At 43.9% G+C, this 8,987-nt stretch overlaps 1 long non-coding RNA gene across 1 annotated transcript in view; it reads right to left on the minus strand.

The window, feature by feature from the left end:
* LOC105609125 (uncharacterized) overlaps window positions 1-1,051 on the minus strand; it is a 109,856-nt gene extending 108,805 nt beyond the window's left edge. Inside the window, exon 1 of the long non-coding RNA XR_009601011.1 lies at window positions 962-1,051. This is a non-coding gene — a long non-coding RNA (uncharacterized LOC105609125). The remainder of the gene's footprint in view (window positions 1-961) is intronic.
* Between the last annotated feature and the right edge of the window lie 7,936 nt (window positions 1,052-8,987).

Consider the following 8,987-nt stretch of genomic DNA (forward strand, 5'->3'; position numbering starts at 1 on the left):
TTGTGAGTGTGGATAGGCTTGCCAGGTTGGGAAACTAAGGAATGAAAGTTGAAACCTTCTTCCCCAATAAGTACCAGGGAAACTGGTGCAACTGGGCTTTCACATGGAGGTAAATGCTTCACATGTTCAGGATTTGGGTGTAAGTATGCAACACACAATTGCATCAGCTGAAAAAGGAAGGCGGCAAGGCCTCTTCCCAAGAGTATAATTCGCACACCATCCCTCTGCTGGCTTGGTTACTGAAGGGAGAAAACGTGTGTGTGTAGAGTGAGAGACAAAGAGATGGTATACGTATATATGTGTGTATATATATATTTCTCCCCACGGTACTTGTACCATAGTTGCTGCCTCCTGCACTGCACTGTTGGAACTTTCCATTAGAGTTGTATTTAATGTCACTTTATATGCTATCATGTAACTCCCTTGTTTAGAAACCTTCCATGGTTTCCCAAAGTCTGCTGGAAAAAGTTGCACCTACTTGGCATTGCATTTCCCCACCCCCGCGGCCTCAGCTGACCTTAGTTAGCTTGCCTTACACCGCACCTGAGTGTTCCACACATCCCACCCCAGGCCCCTGGGCCCCTCTGCAGACTCCAAAATGCAATGCGGAGCCCCCCTCTAACTCCAGTAATGAAGTTATAGCACTGTTATCACCTCCTCCATGAAGATTTTTGGGAATTTCCTGACCAATGTGATTTCTTTTGCAAACCTATAAGCTCCTTGAAGGCAGGGCCCAAACCATGCAAGAATACTCATAGCTTTTGAATGAAGCAATTTACCTTTTTATCCTTTTAGGGCCCATATCATGATTCGTTTCTAAATTTTACTCATTATATTCTACACTGTGTAATAATTAAGCAAATATATATATTATCTCAAATCCCTTGAATACAGAGATCATATATATCTTTCTAGCTCTTCTATATCCACCTCAGACCATGAATGTTCCACCAATACTTACCAAGCTAACTTCCATCCAGGATTTAAAGGCCAGTAAAATTTCCACAATGCAAAGGAGAGGATTGGAAACATAGCCTCATTCCAAAACAAGCTGAAAAATGGGAAGTAGTTTATCTTACTTTGCGTGTCTCCCATTCTCTAATCTCTGCCTCCTAGAACAGAGAAATCTAAATATTCCCCAAAATAAAAATAAGTTACATTCTACACCTTTGTATGTGTAGGTCACTGATTTGGAAAATACAATGGATTTCCTTTTGAAATAGTATTATAGGGACTTTCCTGGTGGTCCAGTGGCTAAGATTCCATGCTCCCAATGCAAAGGGCCCAAGTTCAATCCCTGGTTGCAGAAGTATATGCCACATGCCACAACTAAGAATTCACATGCTACAATTAAAGATCCCATATGTCACAACTAAGACTTGGTGCAGTCAAATAAATAAATATTTAAAAAGGAGGAAATCATATTATAAATAATGTTTAAGACCCCCAATAAGTCTCCCAAAGCCAAGTTCAACTCTCAATGAAGCAGAAATAGTATGTTGCAAGAGAAAGTAAAAAAATTACTTACATATTTCATCAGTACAATAACTAATAAAAACAACCAAATATAAGTGATTATTTTTAACTTGAATAATCATGATTCAAGGAAAGTAAATTTAACTATATGAAATGGACAATCTATCGAATCATTCTCTCCTGGTTGCTGATATTCACCAGTCTTTTGGGAAATGAAGATGTGGCCCAAGGACCTGGGTCTTGATTTTGATTCTCAAGTCTGGCCTCAATTCTGAGTAAGTTCAAGATCCCACATGGAACCATGTTTAATATCCCATTCATTCTTTCCCTCTTCTCCTCATTTCCAGGTATACCCTCCACCCATTTCTCACCCTCCACTCCCACAGGCACACCCTGACCCATGCTATCCCCAGGGACTGCAACAATTTTAAATGTTAGACTCATATATCCCTACTCTCTGGTTACTTACCACCTAACCTTCCAGACTTCATTATTCCCAACACATCCACTCTTCAACTTATTTGAAATGTTCAGTTCACTGATCCTTTGACCAGATCTCCACAGTCTCCTCCTGTTTTATCTCTCCAACTTAGATTCCAAGATCCAACATTTCAACTATTTTTGTACTGCTACTGCTGCTGCTAAGTCATTTTAGTCATGTCCAACTCTGTGCGACCCCATAGACGGCAGCCCACCAGGCTGCGCCGTCCCTGGGATTCTCCAGGCAAGAACACTGGAGTGGGTTGCCATTGCCTTCTTCAATGCATGAAAGTGAAAAGTGAAAGTGACGTCGCTCAGTTGTGTCCGACTCTTTGCGACCCCATGGACTGCAGCCCACCAGGCTCCTCCATCCATGGGATTTTCCAGGCAAGAGTACTGGAGTGGGTTGCCATTGGTCCTACTGTCCTTCAATTATATTGCTTTGACAAACATAATCCAGGACAATTTCAATTGTCCACCGACACAAGAAATGCTGAGAGTTCCTGGGGTGGGAGTCCAGGACATATGTCAAGTTTGATCTTCATTAAAAGTCATGGTCACCTAACTCAACCTCAGTATTTCCTGGCATTCCTAAATTGGATGGTTGGATGGATAATATAGGTGAAAACTTGTAGAGATGCTAAAGAGAAACTCTGCAACCTTTGGGATGCTTTCAAGATGAGTGACCCTTAGTTTAGCATTTCTAATTTTACTTCAAAACATGTGGATTTGCAATTTTGAGAGAGAAAAAAGTTGGAGGCATCACAACTCCTGGTTTCAAAGTATATTACAAAGCCATAGTAATCAAAATAATATGGCACTGGCATAAAAACAGATATATAGAACCATGGAACAGAAATGAAAAGCCAGAAATAAATTCACAATATACAGTCAAGTAATATTTGACAAAGGAGTCAAGTACACTCAGTGGAGAAAGTACAGTCTCTTAAATAAAAGTATTAGAAAAGCTGGATACATACATGCAAAAGAATAGCCTGGCCTCCTATTTTATATCCCTCACAAAAGTTAACTCTACATGGATTAAAGACTTAAATATAAGACATGAAAACATAAAACTACTAGAAGAAAACATAAGGGAAAAACTCCTTGACACTGGTCTTGGCAACGATTTTTTTGGCTATGACATCAAAAGCACAAGCGAAAAAAGAAAAAAATTTACAAGAAGGACTGCATCAAACTAAAAAGATTCCCACACCAAAGGAAACAATCAACAAAATGAAAAAGCAACCTATAGAAGGGAAGAAAACATTTGCAAACTATCTATTTGATAATGGGTTCATATCCAAATTATATAAGGAATTCACATAACTCAATAGTAAAAAACAAAAACAAACAAAAAATAAATTTTAAAGTGGGCAAAGCACTTGAATAAACATTTTTCCAAAAAGGATACACAAATAGCCAACAAGTGCATGAAAAGGTGCTCAACATCACTAATCATAGGGAAATACAAATCAAAACCACAATGAGTATCACCTCACACCTGTCAGAATGGTTATTATAAAAAAGCACAAGAATAACAAGTGTTGGTGAAGACTGGAGAGACGAGAACCCTTGTATGCTGTTCATGAGGATGTAAATTGACACAACCACTATGAAAAACAGTGTGGAAATTTCTCAGAAAGCTAAAGATAGAACTACCATATTATTCAGTAATCTCACTTTTGGGTGTACATCCAAGGGAAATGAAATCACTTTCTCAAAGAGATATTTGTACTCCCATGCTCACTGCATCATTATTTATAATAGGCAAGATATAGAAACAACTCAAGTATCCATTAGTAGATGCATGGGTAAAGAAAATGTGATGCATACACACACACACACACACACACACACTAGAATATCACTCAGCCCTTTAAAAGAAGGAAATTCTGGGGACTTCACTACTGGTCCAGTGGTTGGAAGTCTGCCTTGCAATGCAGGAGACACAGGTTCATTCCCTGGTCAGGAAACCAGGATCCCACAGCCCTCAGAGCAAGTAAGCCCATGTACCGCAACTGAAGAGTCTATTCGACACAGCGGGGGATCCCATATAACACAGAGAAGATCCTATGTGCTGCAACTAGGACCCCATGCAGGCAAAGAAAAGGAAATTCTGCCTTTTGCAACAACATGGATGGATTCCGAGGGCATTATGCTAAGCAAAATGTCAGACAGAGAAAGCCAAATACCGTATGATCTCACTTACACATGAAATCTGAAAAAGCCAAACTCACAAAAACAGTAGAGTGGTGGTTGCCTGGAGCTGGGAGATGGGGGAAATGGAAAGATGCTGGTCAAAGGATAAAAACTTCCAGCTCTAAGATGAAGAAGGTCTGGGGACTGAAGGTACAGCATGGTGTAGACAATAAACAAATTGTATTCTATACTCCTTGGAAGAAAAGTTATGACCAACCTAGATAGCATATTCAAAGCAGAGACATTACTTTGCCGACTAAGGTCCGTCTAGTCAAGGCTATGGTTTTTCCTGTGGTCATGTATGGATGTGAGAGTTGGGCTGTGAAGAAGGCTGAGTGCCGAAGAATTGATGCGTTTGAACTGTGGTGTTGGAGAAGACTCTTGAGAGTCCCTTGGACTGCAAGGAGATCCAACCAGTCCATTCTGAAGGAGATCAACCCTTGGATTTCTTTGGAAGGAATGATGCTAAAGCTGAAACTCCAGTACTTTGGCCACCTCATGCAAAGAGTTGACTCATTGGAAAAGACTTTGATGCTGGGAGGGATTGGGGGCAGGAGGAGAAGGGGACGACAGAGGATGAGATGGCTGGATGGCATCACTGACTCGATGGATGTGAATCTGAGTGAACTCCGGGAGATGGTGATGGACATGGAGGCCTGGTGTGCTGCGATTCATGGGGTCGCAGAGTCAGACATGACTGAGCGACTGAACTGAACTGATTCTATACTTAAAAGTTGTTAAGAGTAAGTTTTAAATGTTATCACCATCACCACCATCCCCCTTAAAAAAAGTGTGAAAGGATGGAGGTGTTAACTAACTTATTGTAATTGTTGTACTGTTTTGCAATACACATGTCTATCTAATCACCATACTGTACAGCTTAAACTTACATGTGTTATAAACCAATAACATCTCAATAAAGCTGGAATACAAAGAAACAAGCAAGAAAACATGTTTTCCTTTAGGGTAGATGTGTCTGTGTTGCTCATAATTTCACAAGCACATGACACTTTTCTGCCTTCATAATTTGGTCCATCATCACACAAGGAGAAGAAACTTTCCTGGGAGGAACATGGAAAAGCTCTGAAAGAGAGTGGAGGAGGAAGAAAGAATCTCGAGAATATGTGTTTGTGTGTCAGAAAGAGATTGCCTGAAACAGAACTGTGATACAAGCCCTGAAAGAGAAAGTGGAGGTTTACTGTGGCTTGTATCCATTAGGCTCTGAATCAGTCTCAACGTAGTGTTATTGTTTAGTTGTCATCCATTAATGAACAAATACTTTTGGAAAACTTATATTTGCCAGAAACTGTTCCAGAAGTTTGGGAAACAGAAGTGAAGAAGACAATGTCCTTGCTCTCATGGATCCCCGGTTCTAATGGGGAAGAAGTTGGGTTGTTTTTTTGTTTGTTTGCTTGAAGCAAGGACAGCTAGACATCGAATGAGGAAAGGAGGGCTATTTTAGATTGTGTGGTCATTCCTAAAGGGGTTATATTTGAGCTGAAAACTAATATTGAAGAAAGCTATCCGTATGGAAATCTGAAACCATGCCTTTTCCTTATTAATATGAGATGGGTGCCATAGCTTCAAGCATCACATCCTCACATAATTTCCAAAGTAGGTCTGATGGTTTATCCTTGCAAGAGTTTCCTTTCATCAGGAAGAAACATACTTCCCATAAGCCCCAGCACACTTCCCTTCAGGTCCCACTGGTGGCTAGAACAAGGTCACATGTCTACTCTCCGAACAGTCACTCCCCCAAAAGACATCAATGATTGGCTGGGAGCAAGAATGCTGTGGCTAGGGAGGGGTATCCTTCCCTGAGCACATGCTGCCCCAAACCTAAACCAAACTGGCCTGCTGTCCTCAAAGAGCAACAGTGAAGTAGCTACTGTAAGGACCACGCACAGGATATTTCATTTACCTAGGATTTATGGGTTCATCCAGCGCCTCAGCTTGTGTAAGTCATTGTGCTAGTGTTAGGAATAAAAAGAAGACTTAGACACCACTTGCACCATCTCACTCTACTTCCCTTACCCTCCCCCTTACTATTTCCGAGGTACATGGCCACTTGCCACCCTGAAGCCTCCTCTCATCTTTTCAGCCTGAATGACTTCTCAATTCATGCCTCACATTTATTCATTTTACAAATATTCATCGAGCATCTGAGTCATTGGGATACAATTTTGCTAAAAAGACACGGCCCATGCCCTCACAGAGTTTCTAGTTCAGTGCTGTAAAGAGTTAAATAGTCAATTACAAGAAAGAATAAAAAGTGTTAACAAGAGGTGAAGCCTGGGTGCTCTCAGAGCACTAAGGAGCCGCCTCCACTTGTCCAAAGGGATAGCAGTAAGAAAAGACATGCTATTGAAAATGTCATTTAATATTTATCTATTAAATAATAAATTTAACTAAATAACTAAATAAATTTAATATTTATTTAGAGGATGAATAGAAATGTAGAGAAACGAGAGTGGAGGTAAGGAGTCCGGGAGAAGCTGAGGCTAGTCCATCTAGAAAAAAATGAGCATATGCAAAGGGCCAGAGGTGGAGAGAGTGAGCTGGAAGAAAGGAAAGTGTTGGAGAAAAGAGTGGAAGGGGAGAACAGGGAGAAATGAGTTTACAATAGTAAGTGGAGGCCAGGTCAATATGGAGGCTAAACTCAGATTTTATCAGCAGAGAAGCCACTGAAGGGTTTGACATGTTTAGGTTTGCCTTTTAGAAAAAGGCAGTCTTAATCCTTTGCTCCAATCCCTAACTTAAAAGTTCAGCCACGCTGCAAACAGGATGACCAACAAGACACTGTGGGAATGGGTTGGACTGGGTGGTAGCCAAGGAGTGGGTGGGGACTGAGGAGGTCTGGGATTGAGTGAACCGCAGGGCTGTGGCCAGCAAGGGAGGAGAGGAGTTAAGGATGACTTCAGGCAGCTCTGGTTTGGGCACCTGGAGAGATGGTGGTGTCAGTCACTGGATGGATTCATTTTTGTGCAAGTTATGTTTGAGCAGTCTCCCACAGGGCACTGAGCATGGTGTGTTCATTAATTAACCTTTTTACAACTTTCTCTTCCCTCTTGCATCTTTCACATCAAAGACACTCCCTACTTAATCTTGAATAACGCTTTTTTTTCAGATAGACTACTTCACTCTTCAGGTTTTCATCATTCTCTGTCCCTTGAGTGAAGCCTGTGTTTTTTGAGTCTCAACTATGAACCAGGCATGGAAATGCAAAACAAGTTCATCAGTCGTCACTAATGTTTTTTCAGCTAATACAAATCTAAGGCATCCGATCAGACTTTTAATGATGTCAATGATCAATAAGTTGCGATTAGTAACTGACACAAATCCAACTTTTTTCCTTGCACATGTCTTTATTCACTAAGAAAAACAAAACAAAAACCCTCATCCTTTTACATTTTAAAGATTAATTTTATGGGACAGTAGGATGGCACATGAACTGGGGTCAGTTCTGGGTATTTTCCACGTGGTCTTTTATGTATATGCATTTTTTTTTTTTTACAATAAGCAATTTCACTACTTGAGGTTTCCCGGTACTAATTTTATAATATTGTGTAGTTACACGCTGGGGTTCCGAATATACGGTATCTCTATGTTTTAAGTAGTACCATGCCTGGATGAAGCATCAAAGTGAAAATGGTGAACTTAAAGGGCCTTTAAAACATCTTGAAGCAATAACAAGCCATAGACTGCAGCAGGGGCGTTTTTAAACAGTGCACAGGACTAAAACAATTGAACCAATTTGTCTTTTGTTCTTTTTTTATTGCATTCTTTATTACATTAATACTGTTTAAAAAGAAACTCAAAAAGCATTAAACTTGGGTACCAAGCTCTGCAAAGTCCTCCCGGGGGCCTGGCTCCTGGGAAGGCCCCCGAGAACGTTCGCCCTCGGTCCTGGGGAGGCGACTTGTAAGGAAATGTCGCCACTCTTAGCCCTCGGCTCGCCCCAAGGTCTCCCTCGAAGCAGGAGGATCTGAAGTTTGCCAAGTTTTTCGACAAGCCCGGCTGAGCAAACGCCTCTGCGCCCGGTCGCCGTTTCGCTCCAGCTGCAGGCCCGGCCGTGGGAAGTTTGCTCGGGGGTATTCGGGCCCTCAAAGAAAAGTCCCCGGGAGGCGGGGGCGCCACCGGCCGGGCCGCACCTCCCCCCCGGGGCGGACGACAAGGGGGACCCGGCGCCCCGGGCACAAAGAAAGCGCGCTGGAGGATGGTGAATGACCTTGGAGACGCGGCACCGTTTTAGGGCTGCAGTCACCCCAACTGCCCTCCCTTTTCTCGCCGCTCTGTCTCTCCCGAATCTGCCCGGGTCCACCCGCTGCAACACCAGCGGTGTCTTTTTCTGGTTTTTCTTTAAGAGAGTTGTCCGCTCTGGCCACTGGGCCCAGCCCTTCCCACCGCGCCCGGGGCCGCCCTTCCCGCCGGAGCCGTCTGATTGATGGCCCCGACCGCCTCAGGGCCCCCGCCTCGGCTCGCCCGCGAGCCCGGCTGTGTGTCTTGGAAGCGGCGCAGCGGGCTGCTGCCCTGTGACGCCCGGAGCGGCCAGCGCCGCCCTTCCTTCCCCCCGGGCTCGGGCGGCGGCGCGGCGGCGGGGCCGGGCCGGGCTGGGCCGCGCGCTCCAGGGCCGAGGGCGGAGGGCGCCGGGAGGGGGCGCGGGCGGGGACTCCGGGGGGGAGGGGGAGGCGGAGGGCGGGGGCCGCGCACGCCCAGCCCCACGGCCGCGCCGCGCCTCGCGGGACAGGTTGGGCCGGCGGGGCGGCGCCCGGCTCCGGGGAATAATGAGTGTCTGTCAGGCCTTCCCCGGGTGACTGGGCGGGGCGGGG

This window comes from Ovis aries, chromosome 6, assembly GCF_016772045.2.
Source record: "Ovis aries strain OAR_USU_Benz2616 breed Rambouillet chromosome 6, ARS-UI_Ramb_v3.0, whole genome shotgun sequence".
Lineage (NCBI taxonomy): Eukaryota > Metazoa > Chordata > Mammalia > Artiodactyla > Bovidae > Ovis > Ovis aries.